The 26,897-nt window shown below is 41.5% G+C and overlaps 1 protein-coding gene across 2 annotated transcripts in view; it reads left to right on the plus strand.

The window, feature by feature from the left end:
• Positions 1 to 26,897, plus strand: part of LOC6501521 (extracellular serine/threonine protein CG31145) — a 65,622-nt gene that overhangs the window by 2,691 nt on the left and 36,034 nt on the right. For both annotated transcript variants that reach the window (XM_014911602.3, XM_001955382.4), the window contains exon 3: positions 12,234 to 12,277. The gene's annotated coding sequence lies outside the window, so the exon portion shown is untranslated. The remainder of the gene's footprint in view (positions 1 to 12,233; positions 12,278 to 26,897) is intronic.

Raw genomic sequence — 26,897 nt, forward strand, 5'->3', positions numbered from 1 at the left:
ATAACAAACCCAAACCCAAATGCAGCAATAATCAGCTTTTAGTTGTTTTGACGTTTTAAGGACATGCGCCTTGGCCGGCTCTCTCTCAGGATAAGGGGCTGCACATTATCCGAAAGCTCCACCACGTGACTCTGCTCAGCTGACATCAGCTGTACGTTAAGTTTTATTCTAATCCTGCAAGGACCTCTGAGAAAAGTTTCATCCTAAGCTTATTCATCCCCGAAAGCTTTTCCCATTTGACATCAGTGTCTTAGACAACCTGTTGATGTCATTTCTAAGATCTCTGTGTTATTTAGAAAGTTACTTTTTACGCTTAGAATTTATGCAAATTGTGGTTAGCAGAAAGCTATAAAAAGACATTGGATTGATGGACGAAAAGAAACTAAAATGATAGTTCCAAGAGGGTAACGTTCTGTCATTTGGGGATAAAGTAAATCATTTTCTACACAGAGAGAATAGTTTGCTGTTAATGCTGAGATGTGAACCATCCGCGTGGGTTTTCTTTTCTTTTAGTTACTTTTTTACTTCATTTTTTCATACTTTCACTCCAAACTCTGGAAGTGTACTCCACACGAACATACACACGTTCTAAAGTGAAAGGAAGTTTACATATTTGGATGCTTTCTAAATGATGGCCACTTAAATCGGGCACTTCCCATTCATCAGATAATTTTTAGTACGATACATTGTATATCCAGTAGCACCCACAACAAAGCCAAAGCCAAAGCCACGAAAAAACACTAACCGGCAACATTCTATTTCAATTAGTGTAACTGACCTATGCCATTTGCTGTTTGCTGGCTGCGATTTTCTCCGCCGCCTCCGCCACCGAGAATGGAGGCACATTAATCAGCGCTATTCCAACCCGTTCGCCGTTTGTTTACGATACATGCTCGTACTCATGCTCGACTTCAGTCCAAATGCTATATCTCTAATGCTGGGAGCCCGGAGGCACTCTGAAAAGCAAACACAAACACTCGACGAGTACTCGAACTCATACAAGAAGACAGTTTGCCCATAAATTTCGCATTGTTTCGAATTTCAGATTTCGATTTCAATACGATGCGATGAGAGTTCGCGATGCTTTTCGGTTTATTTTTGTACATTCCTCTTAATGGGTTTTTAATACAACACAAAAAAAAAAAGAAAACACAATTATCATTTTCTAATATTATGGAGCTCTTTTAATTTTTTTTAATGAATGAAAAATTATATAGAACTGGAAAGTCATTAAAGCTGTGATTATTTAAAACAAATTACTTCCAACTGGAGCAAAAGTTTGTCACTCCTTCCATGATTCAGCCTCCCTGGCGGTTTTGACCAACTCATTATCCGTGTGGAACCGATTAACAACATCGAATCACGCAATATATTCATCATATCGCGGCTGGAGAGTCTGTCATGGGTACATCTATCACAATATATATGCCATTTGATCAATCACATTTAATGCTGTTTGCCAGCGGTTAATTGCATTCAATTTGATGAGTTGTTGGCCACGATTTATGTAATGACTCGAAAATTCATAAATAAAAGGAGGAACTTGTCATTGTTAACCGCACGCTATATAATATTTAAAAAAAAAATCAAAAATGACTCTCAATGTGTATCATGCAAATTATTTAATATTTTATAAGCGTCGTCGTTTTTGAGAACCATTTACAGTTTGTTTGACGCACCCTCCAACCGGTTTTTAAATATTTTTTTCCATAACCCATTTATTTCCTCTTTTTGGCCTTGTTCTGTTCGAATAGCTATGGCCACAACTGCATAAAAAAAGAAAAATATCACTACTACATAATATTAAACGTAAAATATTTCTTCGGATGTGCGGAGGTTGTTGGGTAAATATGAACCCAAAAGAGTGTAAGTCGTAAATAATGAGACATCGCAATTTTTTCACTTTTCAAGAGGCCGGCTTACATTTGTTCGTGAGTGAGCTTAAAAAAAAGCCAACATAATTGTTTATGATATTTGTACGTGAGTACTTGATGGGATTTTTATGGCATATGAACTTTCTATAAATGGCATAGAAAGTTGGTGGCTCTTGTTTCCTGGAGCTTTGTGTAGAGGGCGCTTATGTTCCGGCAAACAGGACGAAGCTTAGGAATTGGAGTCCTTTGAAAAGCTCACTTGTTGCTCCATCTAATAAATACGTAATAATCCTTAGAATCCTCTTAATGACTTGTGATTAAACTTTCCTGGGTACTAATAATTAAACTTTGGTAACTTTCAGTTACTCTTTTCCAATTAGATCATTGCAACTCCCGTCCTATTTCAAAGGTAGAAAAACAGTTGGTAGAAAAAATATCCAGCTCGAGGTAGAAAACGTGCCCAGACCAAACAATAACCAATAAAATAACAGTCGGTTGTAAATACAGCCAATAGTAAAAAATCAGCCAACAACTGAAACAACAAAAGGCAAAAACATTCAATAAAATCGAATGGAATTGTGAGTTTGATAAAAGTCACGTTTTGCGTAACAATCGCCTGTTTTAATTTTGCCTTAAATTCCTTCTTTGTATTTTTTAAATAAATGTATTTCGTTTAAAAAACAAATAGTAGGAACAAGGAAGCTCAATAATAAATACAAATTAAAACCTACTGGCTAAAACGCCGAAATGACAATTGCTGTTTATGGAGAAAAAAAAGCGCTGAAATGAATTTGTCCGGCAGCAGGAAATTAAATTTTTGCAAGAGTTTTAAAAATGCCACTGCACAAGCCAAAGCCAAATAAACGTTGAGGCAGTTAAATAAGCAAAACATCAAAATAAAATCGAAACAATGCAAATAAAATGTAAACCACATAGAAACGTGCGATCACAGATTTGCATTGAATATAAACGAGTTAACTAAAGGAATGGATGAGGCAAAAAAAGCCAGTTTTTGGTGACTGGAACTTGTGTTTGTAGCGTTAAGTTTTCAAACAAATTTTTTAAAATATTTATTTTTTTTAAAGGGAGCATATCATATTTATAATTCATTAGTTTATTGATACCAGTAGTTCGGGGACTTCCCCGAAGGCCTTCTTATCAAACCAGTTTGTTTCTTTATTTAAATAGGCGACGGAAAAAATAATTATTTATTGGCCCGAGCTTGGCGATTAAGCACTGCGTTTAAGATAAAAATAAAAGCTTATACTAAGTAGAAACTGTGTCAATGAAATTTCCATGCAATTGTTTCTAATAAACCCCCAGACGGACCTTAGTTCGGACCAGTGTTTGGTGTGTGATTCACAAACTTGTTTGGTGGTTGGGTCTCTGCGTTCCATCGCCAAGCAAAAAGTATCTTTTCGATAATTAGTTTGTTCGCTAGCCTCACTAATTATGCTGAAATATTCGGCTGGAAACAAGTTAAACTTGTCGCCTTGGCGTTCATTTGATTGAGCTTAAAGCACACCCCAAAGTGAATCTCGTTCTTCCCCGCCACTTCCAAAAACGGTGTTAAATATTTCAAATAACTCTCTGGATCTGGGCATTAGTATGCAGAGCATTGTGCGTCGCCCGGCGGGTTTGGGTTCTAAAAAAGCAGGAAGCCTCTATCCCAGGCACATGCCACACGACTCCGACTCCCCGTGAATACTATTTAGTATGGATAGTGCGCTGTCGGGCTAAAGTTGCTTTATCATATATGGGCGAGTACTTCCAGTGCTTATTTATGTTTGTTTTGATTGCCGTCTGTTATCAATGCACTGCAAAGAAAACAGCTCACCAACCTGCCAATTGTGTTCAAATTTAATTGAATTCAGTCAGTAACAGACAATGAACTTTACCGTCTACTAATGAAAAAATTGCTATGAAAATTGGAGTGAAAATGTAAATATTTTCACTTTAAGACTTGATTTGGCAAAGAATGGGAGAAAAATTTTTGAAATAACTTGGCCATATGTAATTAGTAAAATGGAGATAGTGTTTTAATTAACTTTTATGGCTTATTGTTTGTTATATTATACAATTATCTTGGTTGTTAGAAGTATTTTTAGACAATGTATATCTTGTAGTTCCTTTTAATTATAAACTGCCATTTCACTCCCAATTTTCTAGGCGGTCATTGACCTGATTTCGATTCTCCTTCATTAGCGAGAGCTGCATTGACCGTTAGATTCTACAATTCGAGTCTACAATTCTCATTGTTTAGACGCCTTTCATTGACTATTTTATTCGGAACTATGAGATGCTATTATTACCGTAGCCTATAGTGTATAAGTGAAGTGCATGATTAATCAGAAATACAATTTTAATGGATCGGCCTGAGAGGGAAAAGTGAAAATCATTGTTCGATGTGCTTGCAGCTTAAGCTAATGAAGCGCATTAAGCGGAGCTCCAAATTCTGTTGATGGCTCGATGGTGTGTGTATCTTATGGATACTTTGGCCAGACTTTGACTGCCGTCATTGTTGTTCTTGTCAGCATCGTTTTGTGTGCTGAGCCAGTGACACAGAACGTCACAAACACACATGGTTACACGAGGAGGGGTCGGAGGCAGACGCAGATACAGATACACGGCTACAGATACAGATATCTGGGCCGGGAGGAAAGCTTGCGGTGCTGCTGAAGTGGGTTTGGTTCTGGTCTGCTCGGAAAGGTTAATGAGTTATAAAACTTATGGCACTTACTTTGTTTAGTGTAAACGATACGCATTATTAAAATGCCTTTATGTGTCTGGTTCTGGCTCTGGCTCTGGGTCGGTTCGTGTGTGTTGGTTGTGTGCTTTTGTTGGCTGTGTTTGCTGTAATTTTCATGTGTCAGATATAATTTGGCTCCAAGATACAGTTCTCGTTTATGCCCGATGCTTTCTGGCTTCTTGCGGCTTTTGTTACGCTTTCCAGAACATGACTCGAAATTTTCGGCACAGCTTTCATTTCGTTCGTTTGTTCGGTTTGCTTTCTTAACTGATGAATGAAGACATCTGCAAGCGGTGGCCGAGGAAGAAAACATGGCTTAAATAGCATTTAAAGAGCAGAGCGAAATGGTCGCAATCTCAGAAGCAGCTCAGAAACTGTGTCAAACCTTTTAAAAGAGAGTAGAGGTACGGTGCGGGGCAAGGGCCACTGCGAGAAGCGAACTGAAACAGAACAATGCCAACAAATGGGGGCCAACAAACGGGGCAGCATTTAGGCAGTCAAAAGGTTGCAAATACAAAAGCGTAACTGTGCAGCCAGATTCTTTTATTTTTCCCCCCACCTGGCCAGGTGAAAAGTGAGCAGCATGAACAGTTGTAATTAAATCTCATAGAATGCCTGTGTATTTGGCCATTTTACCTTTCTCCCTGGTCTATATGGCCAATCGCTATAGCCATGCCTGAGCTCCTTCTAAAGTTCTCGTTATTATTACCCACCTTTTTCGGCTTGGATTCGGTTTTGCTTTTTCTTCAGCTTCCGAAGCACTCGTAGGTAAAAGGCAACCCAACCGCATCACAGAATAAAGAGCCCTACCTTAAAATATTCAGGCAACCAGCGCAGCGCAGCTGCAGCTCTGCCTTAAATGGCTGGGCCACGGGCGTGGTTGCTGCTTTAACCCCCAGCCAGCCATCTAGTCACCCCCAACTCACTCCACCGGAGGTGTCGTAACACAGGGCAGACAGGGGGCCACCTTGAGGTGCCACTTTTGGTCGGAGTCAATTCGGGTTTGGTTTGCCTAATGAGTAATTGTCGGAGAAACCTTAGCACACACTCCACAAGCTGGCTTTAAGGGAAATAAAAATACTGAACTGGTTAAGTACTTACTTGGATAGTCTAAGTATAATCAAAATATTTATTATTTCTTTTTTAAAAATATATACATTTTTCCAGTTTAAGGGCACTTAGGGCACACTGTGTGCCTCAAACTCGTTTTCCTTAACATATACTCAGCCAACTTAATGGGGTTCGACTCTTCACCCCAACTATATTGAAAAGTAATGAAATTGCGTGGTTTGTGTTTGGTTTGACTGCCAACTTTTTCAGTTTATTTTAAACTTTCATTCCAGTAGGGGATCTTCGACTAAAAAAACCCAATTAGATAAATGAAGATGGACAGCAGGAATTAATGCCAGAGCCGGGAATTATCGATGCCAGAGCTATAATTAGACGCAAATTGTTTAAATCCCCGCGACAGATTGTCCAAAACATTCCTGTTGATACATTGTGTTGTGCAATTTTTTTCAGGGCTAGATAATAGATTGTTACGAACAGTGACATTCAGTGTTAAAGGCACTAATGTTGGGTAAGCACTATTTATTGGGCCATAAAAAGTAAAGCATTTCAAAGTCAAAATCGCACTCGAATTACCTTTTCTCCATAAGAGTTCGATTACTTTATTTTCTGTAATAATTAAACCTTAATTTGCAATCATTTCGGCCAAGAAAGTTGTTTAAATTCCCAAAAATCCATGTTCAAGTTAGTACAATGATTAGCATTTGGGTTTTTGCGTTCGACCGAACAAAAACTATTCAGCAATAAAATTTTATTGAGAGATAGAATGGCAGACGGGCAGCAACCGGCAACCGTCCAGAAATATGTCCAGCACCGACACTGACATACAGATATGGCATTTGTTATTTGCTGTCTATATCGCATGATATACTAAACAAGAAGCAGAAAGCAGATTGTTTGGCTGGCATTGTTTTTTGTCTGTTTGTGCTTTTCGGTTTTTGTTTGGCTTAGCTGGAGCGTGACGCGACCAAGCTCAAAATTAAATTTCCAAAATGCATTACTGCAATCCCATCGAAAACTGTACAAATTTCTTATACAATATATTTTATTGCAATTACAACAAAAAAATGCTGATTGCCTGCAACTTCCGTTGCGGGCTTAGTTGGCAAAATGGATGAAAAAAAAATGTACAAATAAATGAAATAAAAAAAAAATTAAAAGTGCAGAATGTCGATAAATGATGAAAATAAAGTAAAATAAATGCACTCAACTAGTAGTGCTCGAACTGAACACATGAACAGCTCTCGACTGGCAAGCAGCTAACTTTTGTTGAGTTTCGTTTCGTTTCGAATCTCTGGCCTCTTGGCCAATTCACATGTGTTGACCTGAAACATTCCGTAAAATTAATTTTACGCACGGCCTCGAATCATGACTAAGTGCACATAAAAGTTTATTTTATTTCAGTTGAAGATGCAAGTGCAGAGTTTTGAGTTGTGATTGATTTTCCCAGGAAGTGGCCACTGGCCACCTTAATTTGTAGAATTTATTTTGGCCTCTCAAATATTATTAATGAAGCAAGGCTCGGATTGCTCGAAAACAAATCTGATACGATTAAGTTCATTATTGTTCGTTATGATCTGTGCTTCTGCCTTCTTCTTTAGCTTAGCCAGTTAGTAAATTATTAAAAATACCCAAAATTAAACCAATTTGTGTTTTGGGTCTGTTCCAATTCAGAAATAGCCGCCCCTATTTATACTGCTCCCGTTTGTTTGCCATTATTTTTGGCCCACACTTCACGATGATGAATTCGTAGATGTTTCAGAAAAGTTGATGCAAAACAAATTAATTCAGAAATTGAATTTTCGGTTTTGTGGTCAAGAGACCAGATAGAGAGAGAGAGTCGGGGCGAGACTACAAAGTGTGAAAGAATAAAAAACGCAATTGTTTACTTTTAATTATGAAACCGCGACGAAGGACTGAGCGGAGCTGATAGAGCTCAGGTTTCTTGCTTCTGTTTTGTTTGCTAGAGCTTCTGTTTCTGCTTTTGCTGGTGCTGCTGTTTATCAATTTTCAATATTGACCTTTGCCTGTTTTGTCTTTGTTTTGGCTGTTACTTTGCTCTTTTCCGTTCGGGCTTAGTTGGGCCACATTAAGTATACACAGAGACACAGACAGCGGGCTAGCCGCAGCGAGCGCCGTCCGGCGATTGCCGTGCGCTAGTGTTTGTTTTGTGGCCCCGCGTTTTCCCTCCCGTTCACACCTCTGCCTCCTTCGGGAGTCACCTGGCAGCCCCAGGGGCGGGGCAGTGGCCCGCAGAGAGTGCGAGCTAGTGAGGCCGATAGAAAGAAATACACACAAATATTTGCACTATGTATGCAAGGTGACATTTTTTTCGGGGTTTCTCTCTTGGCCCTCCTCTATCTCTCTGCCTTTTTTGTTCCATTTAGCTATTAATAGGTGGTTTTTAGGTTGCTTAGACTAGGGCAGGTTATAAAAAGACTTGGAGAGATCATACTATAACATAATATACATTTCTAGACTATAAGTGTACTATAGTTACTATAGTTATTTTACCAAAACTCTTCTCTACAGGGTACTAACTATCCCATATCTCTTGCTTTTAATCGCTTCTGCTATTTTTGTTTAGCTTACGCCGAAAATAAAATTGCCGTCATGTTGTCAATTGAATTGGAGCGTCGATTTCAATATCTAGACACTCTGCAGACTCCCCGCCCCACGACAGCGACTCTCTGTCTCTGTCTCAATTCGGTCTGCCCTGCTCTAATTTAATTGCAGTGCAATGTCTGCATGTATCTAGATACATTCCTCGCACAGATACTGGGCGCACTGTGTGTGTATTTTAATGCAAAGATATTTTCGCTGATTGATTAGTCAGAGGAAGCTTAAAGCCGATAAGCGGCATCCGAGCACCAAAGTGCACTTAACCCAATTAGTTGCACAAAAGCCGATAAAATAATTGCATTTAATTAAATTTCATTCAACGCGCAAACAGCTAACTAATTGTCAAGTTTTGAATTAGCCGGCCAGCCAGTGTTGTTATTATTATTGCTGTTGTTGTTTTAATTTCCATTTCCATTTCCTTTTTATCGACGCCGTGGAAAATCAGTTTGATGGCCTGTTTGGTTCTGCTTTTGCTTTCTAATGACTTGCGTTTCAATGAAAGTTCAATTAGTGTGTGCACAGAGCGAAAGTTTCTGCAATACACATAAAGAAAGTGGCAGATAGAATAAAAGACTGGCTAACAACGAGGGATCCGATCCGAGAAGCGTGAACCAGAAGAGTAAATATATTTGGCCTCACTTAAGGGCTTTGTCTTCTTGTCTTCTCCACTTTTTTCGCCGTGGCCGAGACCATCTGAATTTCCCTGACTCTTTTCGGCGCTTTTTATCGGTCGTTTCCTCTACCAATCAAGTTGAACATAAGCGGATTCTTTTGGGTCCTCATTAACATTTATTTTGGCCTTGCGGCATCCACTCGTGCATGAGCAAAAAAAATCGTACAACGGATGTGTCTGGCGAAAGGGTGCAAGTTCAATCCGAGTTTTATTGAATTCATTAAAAGCATTGCCCAGCACTCCACTTGATTCTTATATAATTTTTTTATTTCAGTTTTCAGTTGTCGGGTTTTCGGGTTTTGGTTTGATTCTTTTTAAATTTTATTTTAGCTCTGCTGACACTTAAACAATTAAAATAGGATTGGACTGTGGGTCGCTGCGAGTCCTGTTCCCGATCAGTATTCCCATTTCGCTTTTGAACAAAAAATCCCATATAGTCTGGCATGATTGTATTTAAAATGTAGCCATCTCGTGTCTGTCTGCCTGCCTGTTTCTCTGACTGTCTCTCCAATGTCATGCTGTCTGTGTGTTCAGATTTGGTTTGCAGATTGTATTTTTTTTAAATTGGTTTATCCGTTGTTATTGTTCAAATTTATATCATTTTTTTCCTTTTTGTTCTTTGAGCGTGGCACTGGTTGCCCTGAAATAATTTTTTCCATTTTATTTTTCCCGCCATGGCTGTAAGTTGTTTAAAATTGTCACACGTAGCGTATGGGTGATATTCGAAATTTGAATGAATTTTTAACAGAGGTTAGAGAGAGCGATTAGAGGGGTAAATGCACTAATTGCTTTATTCCGAAAAAATGTCTTACTAATAGAATTTATTTGGAAAATTTATAACTGCCATCGACTAAATAACATTGTTTTTTTCCGAAATTGTCACACGGGGCGTATGGGTGATGCTTAAGAAGACTTTTAATTCAATAATTGAATTACTTTACAAATTTTGTTCAATTATAGAAATTTATAGAAAATTCAAATAATTGTAAGAGAGTTTGGTGAATAGTGGTTCAAAACTGTCATACGTTGCGTATGAGTGATATTTAACATTACTCATACGCCCCGTGTGAAACTTCAGAAGGAGATGAGAGTTTTAAAAGATATTGGAATTGCTTTATAAAAAAGTATAAGTTAGATGAGAAATAATAAATATAATTATAATTAATTAATTTTAATACTTACTTAACTCTTGAACTTTTTCTTTTTTTTGTGTCTTCTTAAAAAACAATTTGTGGAATGCAATCAATTTATGATTTCCTGCGAGTTCCTAGATAGGGCATAAAAAAGGCCATGAATCTGATCTTAATAAAATGTAATTAGGTTGCAAACACAGAAAGGGAAATTATTGAAAAAATGGTACAAAAAATTCTCCGCGAATGCTGAAAAAATATGATAGTAAAAATTGAAAATTTATTAAAATTTACCATAATTGGAGGATAACTTTCAAGAGCCACTTACGCTTTATTAATTTCTTTTTTTCGAGATAAACTGTATTGATGAACATTTGTCAGCCATTTAAATGGCATGTTACGATTTATTGGTGTGTTTTTTAAAGTGGCTTTTTTTTAAAAAGAAGAGCTCGTATGTTGCGAAAGTGCGATAAAGCCATTTGCATGGCAATCTTTCCTTTTGTTGTTGTGCACTTAAATTTTAATTAATGAATTTGTTATCGTTTATCGCTATGGTGACAGCAATTGTTTCCATTTCCCCCTCTCTGGAAACACTCTCTGTCGGCTTTCTAATTGTTGTTGGTGGCAGTGGGAGAGTGTTGCCTTGGCTGCTGTTCTTTGTCGCATCAATGTCAGTTGTTCGCCACCGCCATTGTCTGTCAGAATTTTGACAAGTCACGCGAATGCGAGATGAGCCAGGAATATGGGTTAATACCTCCGTGTATATAGTGCATGGACCTAATGGTTTTCCGGTGTCATAATGGATCTAGTGTGCCCTCCCATGTTGACACAGGATAATTGAGACCTTTAGCCGGAGTTTTAAGAATTCTTTCAATTCAAGGAAGGCGGACAAGTTCTGTGTGGGGTTAATGGAAGTGCTTTTTGTTTCCGAGAGAATGTGGTTTAAGGATAATTACGGATTATATAACACTTTACTGCGGTGGGGGACTCAGTCTAAAATGCTTGTTTATTGTTTAGCAGTTTCCTTGAAGAACTTTTGAATTTTATGAATATTTCATTACGACTAATTAGTTAGCTATGACTAAGTACGAGGACGGCGCCAGAGTCGCATGTCAAGCGAAATTCGAACTTCACCGGACGACTCTGAGGTAATACTGCTGCAAACAGACTTCCAAGACCCGGCTAGGCCTTATTATTAATTTTATGGCGTTTTAATGGGTTAATTAAACAATTAACCAGTCGGACCACGATAGTTCAATTATGTAAGCAGTCCGCCAAGATGCCCACAATTAAAAGTTCATTAAAGCGACCTGCACTGTGGCGGGAAGAGCGGACGCTGCGGAAGACCCGAGAAAAGCCCGAGAAAAGCTGCATAAAGAGCTGAAGTTGTTTTTGCCTTTTTCCATGATGCCTTGCCAACTAACTGCTTGCGGCTACAAAGAATCTAATTGTTAATCAAGTGCAAGTGCAATTCTACAAGTGGGTTAAGCGGGGAGAGGGTGGAGGGGCTTCTGCATCAATGAATCGGGTAAAGCCCACAAGCAAATAACCCAAACACATACACTCGCACCACAAAAGCCCCACTTCCAGTGCTGGCGATACTTGTAAACTAATTCAATTAACGTCTAAGCCGCTTAACATCATCAAGTGACCCAGTCCGCCCGGTTCTCAATCTCGCACCCCTCTCAGCACCCCTCTGGCGGTTTTTAAGAGTGACCCAAAACTGGCTGAAATAATTATTATCTAAATTAGCTCGGCACACGCAGCCAGGAATGCACTTCAAGTTTCGCACAGTTTCGGCATTTAGCAGAAAAAATATTGTGCAATTGGCGATGCGAACCGGTTGGCACACTGAGCAGTAGCCGGTGCCAAATGAAAACATTCAAAAAGCCCAAGCCTCAGTCTCACGCGGGACAGTTGATGTCACATCAAGTGCATTAAACTGGTTTGCGGTTTTGTTGAAGCCCGAATTGTAGGCGGAAGTGGGCGCGGGGCCAGAAAGCCAAACCAAACAAAACGAAAACAAACCGAAACTGGGTTAAGCAGTTAATCAAAACACGCTTGACATTTGCATATTAATCAAGTTTACAATTTCCGTGTTCTCTCTCTCTTTGCAGACAGTTCCCAGAAGACCCATTTCGGCCTTTTTATCGCATCTGAGGTGAGTGGAAACAACAAGGTGACGAGTGGGAATTCCGTTTTGATTTACAGGCCACTATCAGAATTAAAATCTAGAATCTAGACACATTTACTGCAAAATTTAACACACAGTCCGTTCCGCCATCAACCCCCTGATAATTGGCATTTCACCGCAGCCTAAAAAGTCATGTTAGGACTCGGTCATGTGCATGGTTCTACTAAAAAATTATTCATCAACAGTTCTATGGTATGAGTGGGATATGGCTGTTATTGTGGCCAGGTCCAGGGCTTTGTAACATGTCAACGTGGCTTAAACACCGTCACTGACAGATGAAAAACTGGCTAAATACGTCACAAAAAGCAACCTATTTGCTTTCACATCTCGGACATGCAAACATAAACACCTTTGAAAAATATTTATAAAAAGGCTTGATAAAATACCAACCAAGTTTGTCTACAGACTAGGTGATGAATTCGCTTATGGAAACAAAAATAAAACGCAATATGTGCAAATTGTGTAAATTAACAGCCAAACGGGGTTAGTTAATTGTTGCGAAGGCAATGTTATTTATAGTTACTTTAATAATGTAATTAATGAAAATTAGAATACATAAATAAATTGAAATTTTTCCCATAATGTTCCCGACTAAAATGTTGTTATTCCATGAAAGTCATCTTGTTTATAAAATCAATTCGAACTTTCGAACAAATATTGCCACACCTTCTGCTGCGGTATTGAAATAATATTTTAGCAACCCTTATTGCGCAATTTTCCATCAAGCCGTGCTTGGCGGGAACATTCACCAAAAATATATCATTTATGAGTTTTATGAACTTTATTGTCAATCAGCTTGACTCTACTTAGCACATTCACATAGATTTTTGGCTGTTTCGTCAATTGGCTGGCGCTTGTTTATAAAAATTGATAGACGAGTGTATGCCCTCGGCAAATAAAAGTGTCGCAAATTGGGTTAAAATTTGACGAATGCCGTATTTATGCCCATATCGTAGTGTGCATATGTAGATCATGCATAATCAATGACAACATTTGTGCCAACAAGAGCCGCAAATAAACACTGTTGAATTTGTTGTCTCTGTTTGCCTTTGAATATTTCAGCAGGGGGCAAGAGCTAAGTAAATGTTTGCAACTGGCTCACAGCTAACCGGATACTGGGTGAACCGAGCCCGCTTGGGATCTTTGTTATCTAATCCGTCCGCTGCTGCACATGAGGACCGCGGACATCAAAGCAAAGATAAAAGATGGTACGGCTTGGTTCTTTCAAAGGAACACTCATACATAATTTAATCGTTATGGGATACAAACACTTTATGGCCGGCTAATTGTAAAACAAATCAATCAACCTATTTGCACGAGGATAACCTATCAATGCAAATTGCTTATCACAAAGCCCGTAATTAATGCCACAAATGAGTCTAATTTAACAAAAAAAATTCGATTTGATAGTGGATTTAATTGTGATACCATTAATTAAAGTCCCAAGCTGGTCTAGCATGGAAATCAATGGTAAACATTCCAAAATTATTCGATGGCAGAATAAACAAACATTTGCAGATATTATTTGCATTTTGAAATGGCCAGCATGGCGTATACGCAATGTTGGCCAAAAGTAAATACGGAAAAATCTATTTTTGATTCCGAGAGGTGAAATTGCATTTGAATGCTGTAAATGTTGTTAATTATTATGCGTATTCGACCCACTTTGGAGATAGGTTTTTGGACACAGTCGGGGATGGGGGCATGCCAAATGTCAAAAAGGAAGTTGGCAATTATGATCATACAATAGAGTTTTTGGCAACATTTGCTATGTGGCAATAACGTGGCATTGTCCTGATTTATGTATGCTCTTGCCATTGTACGCTCTCATTATTGTTGTTGTTTTGGCCAGAGGGGGCAGGGGAGCATTGCCGGAATTTTAAATGAATTTCTCATGGGTGCTTACCAGTTTATTCAAATTTCCAAATGCTAAAACCTTTGCCACAATTGACGCGCCAGTTTGCGAACTACCTCACAGTGTGTGCTATCTCACACGCACACATATTTGACAAACATTCCCCAAAAACTCATCCCCCAATACCAACATGCCCCCGACCCTGCCACCAATCTGCTCAAATTGGAAGTCAAGCAGGAAACTTTTAGCGCTTGCCGAAAATTGAAAACGTGTGCAAGAAAACTAATTTGATGAGCAAATATCGTCGGGGCTTGGAAACCGTAACCCTCACTATGATGTGAGGAAAAATGTAAAGTTCTAGTAATTTGGTTACTTATTTTCGACACTTTTTTGAGGATATAAAAAGATATTTGGTTTCACTCTAGTCTAGCATAGTTTGGCAGTGATTTCGGGCCAATATGTTCGCAGGAGGAATTATGCTGATTGGCTTGCGTGTAGACTCAGTTTATGCAAATGTTACGTGCAGTCTTGTCGGGGAAGTGCTATTCCAAAAATTAAAAAACCCCGCCAAATTATGCAAATGAACTCTGCGCTATTCGTTCCCAAAGGTCAACAACAATGGCAAACGGCAACAACGGGAAAATACAAGGTAATTAAGCCATTTGCCTTGAGCCTCGACACTGCAATTAGCAGCGAGTTTTCTTTCGGCCAACCTCCTGTCCGGCCCCCCTTTTCGAATTAAAATGAAGGTGTCAACTTATTCGGCCCGCTCAAATTTTCCCTCGCAAATAAAATAACGAGACTGCCGGCTTAAACCAAAAAAATTGTACAAAAATGAACAGCGGAAAAAGCATCTGAAATTGTTGGGTCGAGGGGAAATATGCTAATTTTATGACTCGACATTGAAACGTGGCCATAATTGGGCCAAAAGTCGGAGTCAAAGTTTGAGGTTAGAGGTTTTGTCTTTCCGAGAAGATTTGGGTTGTTCTGGTTGGTATTTCCATTACTCAACCACCCCTTGGCCTACTGGTAGGAAGCATATAATTAGCTTTGCCACGTTGGTTGCATTTATTGCTGCTGGTTGTTGCCAAAGTTTTCCCAGATTTTGGTTCATTTTTGTATTGGCTTTTGTGTAGGGAGGGAGTGAGTTTTGGTTTCAAGAAGTTTATTTTATTGAAAAGGAAATCTCTTTTTATTTATTATTGGAGAGAAATGTGTACTTGTAGATAGATTTTCCAACCAATATTTCAAGGTAAATCCTGAATATTTCATCGCCCTGAGCCCCTGGCACCCCAGGAACCTATAGGCATTCCAATTATCTGTGAAATTGACTACAAAACGTTCCACTTGGCTCCACTGGCAGTCGTCCCTGGGAAGCAATTTGCGTTTCGAACACTTTACAAGTTGCCCCTTTTACCCATGTCCTGCCCCACTCGAATAACACATACATATTCCCGTGTATATGTAACCTTTTAAATCTGCGTTGTCACTAGCCCGGACACAAGCATACAAACACAAAGGGAAAATACATAAACTGTCATAAAGTAGCAATAATAATCCTTGAGCCTATGTCGAGAGCGTTTTACTGAATTTTTATTGAGTCAACGGGCGAAGAGAGACAGGGAGCCGAGGAGCAGACATCCTAGTGCCGGGGCGAGCCACTTCAGATGTCAGGACAACAAGGACTGCGAGGACTCCGAGGACGGTCGGAGCAGGCAATGGCTGTGGGCCCAATAAAAAGTCCTCATCATAATTTCGTTCGGCTTGACACACAGGCTTTGCCGCCGAAAGCCAACTACTAAACCAACGGCTCCGCAACAGCCGCATCACAAGTTAAATCCGAAGCCGGAGCAGTAGCCGGAGCTGGAGCACGGGCGTAACAATAAATGGCCGTAAATGCCTGCTGTTTCATGCACATAATTCGCACATTTTGACACGGCTAATGGGCGTGGCAATCGCTGGGGAAAAAAGTGGCCAGAGCCACTGCCGAAGAACAGCGATTTGCTCGGTCACCCCGGGCGTATGCTTAATCATTATTTGGCCTGCGGTCTGCTTTTACTTTTGTCATCGTCGTCTACTCTAGTCTCCGGGTGTTGATTTTTATTGTTAACAAAATTATTTTTTAATTAAATTTTTACGACACGCGTGCCCACAAACCGAGAAAAAACGAGAAAAAAAGCAAAAAGTGCGAAACAAAGCCCTCGATAGGGAATGTTCAAACTCGAATCTTGCGGCTGTCCCACAAAACTTCTGCTTGGGTGTCTCGTATACATAGTACACTTTTTTTTTGGTTTTTTGGTTACTGTTTGTTTCTTTGTAGGTCTGGGCAGGAGTGTTTTGTCTGGCTGGCTAGCTGCGGGCTGCGTGTTTTCTGCATTTCCCTGCACATTCCCCACAAACCAGTCCGGCTGAACCCCAGGACACCCGACACCTTCCCCCCTTAAATACATTTGAACCCTTTTTCACTTTATTTTTTTTTGGTGCCAACGCTTTTCCAATTTAATTCTTTATTTTTTGTTTTGGGTTCTGTTAAAGGGAACTGCCCTGCCTCGGCTATGTGGGCGTGTAGAATTTTCAGAAAAAGGACACGCACATTGTTTGATTGTGTTGTGAGGTCCTTGGAGCATTTCCACTGCCAAGTGACTCTGAATTCATCTGAAATTCGTGATGAAAGGTGGAACTTGAGAGTGCTCTTCTTATTGTTTATAAATTGAAGGTGTTATGGCAGAGATTGAAATTTTGAGGATCTGTGCTGAATATTTTTGGTAATCTACTTCAGGGCATTGGCTATTCGTCCTTTGCCTATTTTATATTTAGAATTTTGCCAGTTTCCGTTTGTTTATGGCAATTGTGATAGTTTTTCAGAACTGAAACGAACCGAACAGGCCGTGCCTTTTATTGCTTGTTTCGTTTTGACGCCGTCGCTCTGGGTCCTTTTCGCCTTTGCTCCTAACATTTCCACGCAAATCCAACAATTCTTTTTCTGCATTTTATTCGTTTGCGAGTTTTGGGTTACTTTGAGGTCACAATGTGTGCTGGGCCGGGCAGGGGCAGGGGCAGGGGCAGGAGCAGGGGAGTGCTGCGCCCTTCTCTCTATCCCTGCCATCTGCCCACGCACAAATTCAAATACAAATAAATTCTGCAATAATGTTTGTCCACTCCATGACACACCCATTTGGCTGTTAGCATATTCACATATCCTGTATCCTGGCCAACGCTCCTTATTTGTGGATGGGATGGGATGGGCGACTGTGTGTGCTCGCCAGTCTGCTCCGAGACAGGACTTGAAGAGCTTCTTGGGTCGTCCGCTTTGTCCACTTTTAGTCCACTCGTAATGTCTTCAGCTCAATTCAATGGAAAATAATCGAATTCTGAACACATTACTTTGACATATAGAAAATTATGCAAATTGAAATTCAATTGATTGGAAAATGCGATGTTTTTGGGGAAACATATACATCTATCCATACATATGTACTCACAGAAATGTAAAATGTGTGTATGGGTATGCACGACCTCACCCACAAGTTTTCCATATGTCTTGGCCATTATAGCGTATGAATTTGAATTCGAATGCGATTTCCCCGACGGTCCCATGAATGCTGAATATGTAAATATGCCCAGAAATTATTTTCCAAGCGGCAAAAATCTGTTTGTAGGCTTTATTCATTATTCATGGGTGTGTCCGGACTCCGGACCCCAAAGTCCCGGCCCCAAACCAATCGGATGTATAACTACGTAATGACCACGTTTATATCTGATGAATTACATTGCCACTGTCACCATTCAGTCAGAATGAGTCTGGTTCACTCCCTCTTGGCCGGGCCAGGGACTATCCGGGCAAATCGGTTTACGGACTTTCGGCTTGGCCTTATTAAATCATTTTAATGAGTCAAATAAAGCGGGGTGGTGGAACAGCCAGCCAGAAAACCGCACTTGACAAACATTTCATTTATTTTCCGCAGCCGGCCACCCTTAACAAGCAGCCCTTTGAAGTTCAAATCCGGCGCTCAGCTTAATGAAAAGGATGTATCTATACATAGATCGTTTATGGGACAACGTATATCGTGAATGAATACTAATTAAGCAAACACTTTTCATTCAATTACAATGGATATTACTTAAATATATGACGAACCAATTAATATTGTAATAAAAACTATTGTTTCATCGTTTATACTATGAAATCATTTCCATCAACCTGTTGTAAATCAGCCACAAAGCAGATTTATTTGCATTCAGGATATGTTTCTCCCTTAATTTACTACCAATTGTTGAATGGACCCAATTTGCATAGGCCCGCACCAAGACATTTGCATAAATAATTACAATTGCTGTTACAACTGCTATCAGATATCACATTAATTAGCCGCATAAACCTATTCGGGCTTTAGTGTTATCCTTTTTTTCCGGACGGCTTCAAAGGGAATAACGCTCGGCCCAACGCTCAGTAATCCAAAATAATTAGTGGGCCGGCCCTCGATGCTTAATGGTCACCATTCAGTCTACCAGAAAGGATGGCAGGACCCGGTCCCGGCAAGTCCCCAGTTCGAGGAAAAAAAAAAGTTATTCCAACCAAATCAGTTGGGCAAATATTTGCGTGAGGGCACTTGAAGACTGAGCCGCTGTAGGTGAACCATTAATTTCAATTAATTTGATTTATGGCAAACTGAAAATGGCGACAGCCTCAAATAGATTTCCACAATTCTGATTTCTCGCCCCCGCCTCACTCCCACGCTTTTTATTAATTGTTTGGCATTTTGTGCGTGTAATTGGTGCGGTTAATTCTATTGAGGCCCCGTGCCTGTGCCTCTGCCCTGTGCCCCAAAAGTATTGGATTTTCTATTGTTAACTAATTAAGGTCAAACTACATAATGCCAATCATTTGTTTGGCGCCAGGCACCCCCAACGCGTCGCTTTTCGACGAAAAATTTGCATTTCCTTGGAGAGCAGGCGAAGGCAGCTGGGTGACAAGTCGATAATTTCGCAAATGGCAAAGGCAATTGCCGCAGCCGTTGAGAAAACAAACTTGGCCAAAACGTTTGGCTAATTTTGCTACGCCTTTTGGTCGTGTGGCAATTACACTTCATGGAGGCAGAGCCATGAGGCAGCTTCGAAAGCAAATCATTTGTTTGCACAAGCGCGACAAAGCGAACTCTTGAACTTTTCCTCCAAACTCCTCCAGGGAAGTTGTTTGTTTTTTCTATTTTGTGTATTTTCCCGGGCTACCGACGTCTTGTTCGCCTGTCCGGGACCTTAATTTTGTTGCAAGTCGCCGTGGTGCACATTAAATGCATTACGTTTTGTTTATTTGCTTTGTTTGTTTTACTGGCTTTTGGTTCGTGCAGCTCTGACAGCTGACAGTCGGAGGGAAATAACAAATAAATTGACAGATGACCTGACAATTGATTTCGTTACGTCTTTCATTTCGTTTCGGAGGACTAGGACTAGGACTAGGCTGCGGCATGGGGCAGCTAGGAGGACTAGGAGGAGATCACCACCACTAAAGGTGGAGCTTGGAAAACTTATGCTCTGGCCGGGGCACACTGAACGAATGCAATTAAAATGCAGCTGCTGGGAAATGTTATCAAAATGCAAATTGCATTTGTTTGCCGCTGGAAAAAGTCAATAACTGCCAGAGAAAACTATATGGAAGTCAAAATGGAAGGGGGAGGTGGTCGATTGGTGAAAATATTCGTATTGCCGTGCAAAAAAATATTCCACCAAAGTCTTCGGTGTGATATACACCAATCGTGGCCGTGCTGAGTGGTCAGGCCCCCTGGGCCACTTCGGCTATGGGACTCTGCTCTGTGGCAACTCTGGCAACGAAGTTTTCTATTTTGTGCGGGATCCTTTAGCCACACCCCGGTCCCCAGTTTCCCCCCCAGGGCATCCCCATCGATATCCTGGACCGCCCAAGCCCAGCCCAGCCAACAACAGTTGCCTCAACAAATAACAATTTCAATTTCGCGTATCGGGCGCAGCGTAAATTCAAATTTTGTAACTTGGCTGCCAGAGGGCGAGGATGAGGACAAGGGCGAGGACGAGGGCTATGGCAGCCCCAAGGATCGATGGCTGGCGACAGTGAGCACAAACAGTTTTCGCACACGCTCCGCCGTCCATTTGGCATAGCCGCAGGGTGGCAAAAACTAACAATAATGACGGCAAATCAATATCATTGTCAAGGCTCCCTGAGGCCCAGCAACACCAGCCACAAAGTAAGAGTCTTTATTGTAATGCTTCCTTTCTCTTTCATGTAGAGTGCACTGTAAGAAAAATGTTTAAGATGTTAAGATGTTATGGTAATTTTCTGAATGACATGCCAAGGATTGGAATTAAAAAATTCTATATTTCATATCAAGTAACTTTTACTTTGTTGGTCTGATACTCTTAGAAGACATATTGTTATGGCTCATCCCACTTTTTCTCTCAGTGCACTCTCCTTTTCTCACCTTTTCATACACTGTTGTAAGTGATTTGCATTTGTGCGTCCAGTTTTCTGTTTTTCATGGTTCCGGTCCTTTTCATTTGGCGTTGGCAAACATAACGCACACTTACGTTGTCCGCCCTTCGGATACGTTCAGTCCCTGCCACGCCCCCCATATTCATTCACTTACTCTTACTGCCCTAACCCTCCCCCTTTTTCCCTCCGCTGCTGGAGTCAGTCATTCGTGCATTGCAATGCACTTGAATTGCAGTTGAAGCTGCACAAAAAATTGAGTGCACAGAGAAAAAAATAAAACCCAACTGGATGCTGCCATTTTGTTACCGCACTGGTCAGTGAATGGTGGGCAGACATCCCAGGGGGTGTGGCATTTCTAAGGGAAAGGAGACAGTTCGGTAGGTGGTGTGTGGCTAACCCCTCGGATTCACGGACCCTCTCATATGAACACATTGCATATGTGCTGCTATTCAGCCACGCATTCATGCGGCAGAAGGTGCAATTGATTGCAGTTGTTGCCTGTTTTTGTTTGTTTGCCAGTCTGCTCTCTGCTGGCACAGGTCGAGGCTGCTGCAAATCTGGGAAACTGCAATGAAAGTGCTCCAAAAGTTTCACTCAACTATCGATTATGTTGCTTATCACTCGATGATGAACTTTTTCCCAACTCTGTTTTCGGAAAACAATTAGATGACCGGTCGCTTAAGTAAAGCGGTCGCTGGCTAATATTTCCAAAAAAACATTTTCTATCCTCTAGAGGTCAAATTTTAGTGATTTATTTATTGCTTTTGATTTAATCATAATACCCAGCAGGCCAATTACAGCTGGGAGCTTAAAACAATTGATTCCGGTGGGATTGTTTGACATTTGAATGATTTTATTGCTAAATTCCATGGCAGGGCTCATTGGCAAATTAATATGTAAAATTTAATAGTCTTTTCGAAGGATTAGTTTCAAATCCAGCCATTAAGCTTCTGTGAAAAGCTGAACAAGAAGCTCATCAGCTTCATTAAAGATTATCGCATATCAGGGTGCACCTCTTTGCTCTTCCTGGCATCGTTTTGCATTTTTGTTCGGATAATTAAGCGCATCTCCCACGCTAAATCGCATGGGTCGTGTGGATCGGCTCCTCGTTGCCTTTGGAGGCTCTTATGCAATGTCTCAAAATTGTAGCTGATGCTGCAGATGCAGTCGCAGTTGCAGTTGCTGTTGCTGTGGCAGTTGCAATAGATGTTGCTGGTAGTTTGGTCATGAAGCTTCGCGACTGCTGGCACACATTGTTGCCTGCTTTAAGGGGACACACCGAGTCGCTTGCACTTTTCTTTAACAACGTTGCATGGCTTTTCTTTACTTTTACCGTTTTGCCCCGTCTTTCGCTTTCCGTTACTTATGACACAAAACCCCTTGCCCCATTCTGCCCCCCTCCTTTCTGCAGCGTTGCCTTTAGATGTCACATAATGCCAGCTTCCCAGGCATACAAAAAAAAGGAAGGATGGAAAAAACGGCAACCGAATACGCCACGCATGCCTGAGGGAAATACGAGACTCAAAGTGTGTCGCCAAAGGTGGCCCAGACGAGAGGAAAAAGAAACTGAAACTGAAGAAAAGCAGTTAAGCTGCAACCCACCGACGCATTGTTGATTCAGCCAAACAAATTCACAGATACACGTGCGAGACGTACATCAGACAGTGTTGACTCAAAGAACAGGTGTGGAAACGTAAACAAAGCCATTGAGGTGTTTTATGGAAAGTCCGATCTGATACAAACAAAATGGATAGCATTTATTCACAAGGCTTTAAGGCTTCACCGTTTAAATATTAAACTTTCTTCAATTAATTGTTTAAATAAAATATTTGAATAATATTTAACCTGACAGACTTCCTTCGGATGTGACTCCTCTCTAATGGCTAGAATGCCAGCTCAGACAGAGACGGAGTTGGGATGGGATTTTGCCGAGAGATACATGTGTGCTGGTCCAAGTTAAACATGAAAGTGAAATCTTCACATACTTCAGCCTCTCCACTTCCGCCGACTGCCAGTCATGGGGGCTTACGTTTATTGTTACCTTTGCAGATGGAAGCATGCTGCATTCCAGTCCGTACAGTACGGATGATGCCACAACACCAAGTAGCAAGTACCAAGTACCATTCGCTGCCGCTGCTGCCGTCGCCACCGCCTCGTTTACCTTTCACTGGGCCGTCAGCATTTAGTGCTAGGGCCGCTATTTGGGAGCCAAGTGCAGTGGCAGCAGCAGTCAGCAGTGTCGTCGCTCGTCACTCTCGTTTGGCTTGCCAAGTTGCACGTGAAGTAAGTGAAATTGCTGCCAGTGGCAGTCAGCAGTTGCCAGTTGCTATTTGCCAGTTACCAGTTGCCAGTTGCCAGCTGGCAGTTGGAGGAGAGTAGCAATTGCTTCTAATTGTTATGGCCGAGGGCATCATCATGGCTCGGAAGCATCAGTGGTTGCTTCTGCGTTTATGGCGGGAATTTAACAAAAAAAATATATATCTTTTCGGGTCGACAATTAAATGCGATAACCGCACGTCTGAGAAGGCCTGCAACGAAAACTCGAGGGGACAACTCGATTATGACAGAATGAATGCGAAAAAGTATTTATATTAAATTCATGTGTCCTTTTTAAACGGATTTGCTTCGCGAGTGTGTGTGTTGGGTTGGTATAATAAAAATAATGTAAATGTAAATTGCCATATTAACAGGCGAAAAGCGGCCAGCGAAATGATTGCGATAAACGCAAATAAAGCATTGACAAACAGACCCCAGGACCAAGGACATTGAGCGCCAATGGCATGGCGCTGGTTGTGGGTGGAAGCGTTAAGCCCTCCGCTGAGAGCAATTACACAAAGCGAGCCACAACGAGCTGCACCATGGCCAAAGTGTCCTTAAGCGGCGCCCGGTTGGCAGGCTGTTTTATATCCATTTAATGCTGCATTTCCGTTTCCTCATTGCGTATACGCACTGTCGGCTGTCGGCGCTCGTGTTTTAATAACTGGCGCTGCCGTTGGCGCTTCCACAGCGTTGTGTCGATCGGCCTGGTGGCCGTGGGCGCTGGAGGCCACTGCCAGTGCTGTCATTGCCACTGTCAGTTGGCCTGTCAATTACATTTTAAATTTCTTGCCGTTAATTTTGATGCTCGTCGCTCCTGGCTCCTGGCTCCCGGCTCACGTCCATTCATCCTTCTGGCGGATAGGTAACACCAAGCTGTGCTTTTAAGCAGATTAAGGACATTTTTTCGGCCTCGTTCTTGCTCATTTGAAGGCTCTACGATGCTGATGGTGGCTTTATTTTTTTTTATCAACGCCAGCATCAGAGTGTGGACGGTGAAAGTCATTAAATGTACTTTTTTTTTTAATGTTCCGCCGGCCCATTGGGAAATTGTGTTTTTATTTTGTGCCACGCATCCGATGTCCTCGTCCTTACAGCCCCTCCCGCTAAACTTCCAGTGGCCGAATTCATTTCATTTGCAATCAGCGACCAGGCGGAGCCATAACAAATGCTGAAATATATAAATTGGGTGCGCGGGCGAAGCATTTTTTATCGGGGCCCGCCTTGGCCAACTGGGGCAGTTTTATTTACTTGAGCACAGTTTCTCTTCACTTCGTTCTGTTAATTTGATTTTTATCTGCTTTTTATTTACCTGCCAGTGCCCTCCTCTCGAAATCCCGAACCTCCTACTCCCACCGGCATCTCATTTGCACTTTGCGCATACGCCCCGTTGACGGTTGCTTGATTTTTATTTAGGGTCCTTCATTTTTTCTCCGCCCTGGCGTCCATGGAGCGAGTGTTCAACCTTGTTTGGTCGCCCTGCCCCCTGCCTCGTGCCTGCCCTGCCCTGCCTTCGAGTGGCAACACTGACCCGGGCTAATCACGAGACAAAAGCCAAAGCTTTTCACACCTTTAATCTCCGTTAATTGAGGGCCGAGTCCGGGCTTCCCTTGGCACAACTAAAGCTGCAAAAAATTCGCCCAATTATGCTCTGCAGCCCTAATTGCTTCCTGGCCCAGTGCGTCCGCTTGGCTCCCAACTTGATTTTTATAATAATGATACCGGATATTTAAGTAGATGCCGGCACAAGCTGCCTGCCAGGCTAGCAACTAGCAAAATCACAACAAGAACTACAATCTCCGCTGGCCCATCGCCCTTCCTTTGTGGCAGTCAAGAATGGAGCCAAAAAAAATCTATATATACACTACATTTCGCAACAGAACAAAGGCTGGAAGTTGAAAGCGAGAGGACACCGTGGAGTTGCACTGTGGCTCCGACTATACATTTTCCTAATAAATAGTGTAGTCTTTTGTGTAGAAAATTAAATAATGTTGGAGCAAACCCCATTGAACTTAAACCTTGACCTGTCTCAACCACAAACAGCCCAGGGAAAATTGTACTTTGTAACGATGACTGGCATTGCCCACAAATAATTTCCTCGACGTGTGCATGGGCTGTCAAAATTCACCCATTTGGGTGACAAGGCTTTCCTTGCGTTTGGGTTGTTGATTTGGGTCTTCCTGCACTTTCGACCCACTGTGCAGCCAGGGAGGAAGGAAAAAAGTGCTCGGGGCAGTGGCAGAGGAAAAGTATCTTGAAGTCATTTGTGCAGACTCTAATGATTTCCGCTAGTTTCCGTTCCTATCCGTTCCGTTGTCATTGTCCATGTCTCCATCGAGTCGAGCTGGGTTCAAGCCATATGCCTTAGCCGTATTCCGTATGCACAACAATCCCAACTTTTTGACCTCCTACTTACCATTTCCCATCCACGAAATTAAGGTTTTCCCTTATTGTTGGACATGCAACGGCCTTGTTATTGTTGCTGTTGCGTGTCTGTGCGTCTATTATTTGGGCTTGATAAAGAAATTATTGTAATCTGGCTTGAATTTGAGCTGTGCTCGGCGATTCGGTGCTTCGGTGACCCTGTCGCTGGCAACAATCTGGCTGGGTAGCATTCGGAACTTAATCAAATTGTATAGCTAATGGAAATGAAGCGGTTACACCGCACACACTCCGGGCACACGACACATCGAGAGACAGCACGCCCGGCGGCAATTGCTGTTAATGAAATTGTCTGGCAAAATGCGTTTCACTGTGGCGCGAATCGTGTGAGTTGCCTGCCAATGGCATTATATATAATTGCTTATAATTCAACCAATTTACAGTTCATAACGCTACACGGCCCCAACGCCAAACACCGGCAGACAAAATGTTAGCCAAACAAACTCAATTTGGCCGGCAGCCTTCGAATATGGTTTAAATAAAGCCAAAGTAAAAATACATCAGCGAGGTGTAAATTATGGAAAAGTATATGGTAGAGGCTTCTTTATTAACCCGACCATCCAACCGACTCACCCATAAGTAGTTTCTCCGTAGACTATTGTTAATCACTTATTGATTGGATCAGCTTTAATGGGCCCCAACTAGCAACGAGAAATGTCAGTTATTTTATGCCATATAATTGAATTTTCTATTAACCATTAGTGGCCCATAAGCCACGTCTTTAATCATGGCAAATTGCCCGAGGGTGGAAGCCCCAACAGCCAGTACCTGGGCCTTTTCCGCGATAAGTGATTTATCGCCCCCGACCCGATGACGTTAGATTGTGGATACTCTGGGATTATAACTGTGGCCAAAATGTCTCTGGGGGATACTACAAGCATATCACCATATACTCGCCGTATGGACCCTACAACAAAGCCATGTCTGTCACATGCAACACGTAAATTACCGCAGCAACAATGCCAAACAAAGCCAAACAACGACAACAATCAAACTCGTTTTGAGTGTTTCCCATAATCAACAACAGCGACGACGTCGTGTGAATTTTATTTTTTCGGTTACAAACGAGTTCCGTCTACTGATTTTTGTTGTTACATTCGTATACTCTATATATAATATATTTGGGTGCTACGAAGATTTTCAGCTTGCAATTGCACTGCACTTAACTGTTGACTGCGATGAGATGGTGGCTCCGAATGTAACACCATTGTAGCAGTTGTTGTTTGCACAATATTTCACGCATACGTGCCTCTTGGTAGCAGCTTCGCGGTGGGCGTGGGCATAAGTGGGTGTAAGTGGGTGAGTGTGGGACAGTGGGTGGATGGGTGGTTTGGATGGTGAAATGCGCTCTGCCGTAAAATTGCGCGCAATTGGGTTTTTTTTGTGTTGTGTGTGTGTGTTGGCTTAACGACAACAAACTGAACGCTTCGGGGCGAGCGAGCCAGCGAGTTCTGGATTGTGTTCACCACAGCAGAAAATTATGAGTTAATGGATTTTGTTAAATATATTTT

Source organism: Drosophila ananassae, chromosome 2L (genome assembly GCF_017639315.1).
Source record: "Drosophila ananassae strain 14024-0371.13 chromosome 2L, ASM1763931v2, whole genome shotgun sequence".
Classification (NCBI taxonomy): Eukaryota; Metazoa; Arthropoda; class Insecta; order Diptera; family Drosophilidae; genus Drosophila; species Drosophila ananassae.